This window comes from Lutra lutra, chromosome 14 (assembly GCF_902655055.1).
Source record: "Lutra lutra chromosome 14, mLutLut1.2, whole genome shotgun sequence".
In the NCBI taxonomy this organism is placed as follows: Eukaryota; Metazoa; Chordata; class Mammalia; order Carnivora; family Mustelidae; genus Lutra; species Lutra lutra.
The window spans coordinates 16,158,154-16,159,222 of NC_062291.1; the positions used below are offsets into that span (position 1 = coordinate 16,158,154).

General features: G+C 33.0%; 1 pseudogene; it reads right to left on the reverse strand.

Moving 5' to 3' along the window:
- Positions 1 to 682: 682 nt before the first annotated feature.
- Positions 683 to 863, reverse strand: LOC125085398 (uncharacterized; annotated as a pseudogene).
- Positions 864 to 1,069: the final 206 nt, after the last annotated feature.

Here is a 1,069-nt window from a genome sequence, read left to right on the forward strand (position 1 = left end):
CAAATGAGACTTATTCCCAGGATGTAAAGGTAGTTCAATATTCACAAAATAAAAATCATACACCATGATCAAGTGGGACTTATTCCCAGGATGTAAGGTAGTTCAATATTCACAAAATAATCAACATAATACATTACATCAATAGGAGAAAGAATAAGAACCATATGATCATTTCAAAAGATGCAGAAAAGGATTTAACAAAGTACAACATCCATTCATAAAAACCCTCTAGAGGGAACCTATATCAGCATAATAAGGTCCCATGAGAAAAAGCCATAGTAAATATGATCCTAAATGACAAACTGAGAGCTTTTCCCCTAAGGTCAGGAAAAACACAGATGTCTGCTCTCCCATCTTTTATTCAACATAACACTGTAAGTCTTAGATGCAGGAATTAGACAACATAAAGAAAAGGCATCCAAATTGATAAAGAAGTACTAAAACTCTCACCATTTGCAGATAACATGATACTATATATGGAAACCCTAAGTATTTCATCAAAAAACTTCTAGAATAAGTGAATTCTGTAAAGTTGCATACAAAATCAATATACAGAAATCTGTTGCATTCTTATACTCTAATAATAAAGCAATAGAAAGGGAAATTAAGAAAACAATCCCATCTACGGTTGCACCAAAAACAAGAAAATATCTGGGAATAAACCTAACCAAAGAGTTGAAAGACTTATACTCTGAAAACTGTAAAATACTGATGGAAGAAATTCAAGAAAACACAAAAAAATGGAAAGCCATTCCATGCTCATGGACTGAAAGAAGAAATATTGTTAAAATGTCTATGCTGCCCCCAAACAATCTGCAGACATAATGCTACACTTGATCTTAGCCAAAAGGCCGAGAAGCGATGCAGACATAATGCAATCCCTATCAAAATACAGCATTTTTACATAACTAGAACAATCTTAAATTTGTATGGAATCACAAAAGACCCTGAATAGCCAAAGTACTTTTGAAAAAGAAAAATAAGTGGAGATATCACATCTCCCGATTTCAAGTTATACCACAAAGTGGTACTAAGTAAAACAGTATGGTACTGGCATAAAAATAGACAC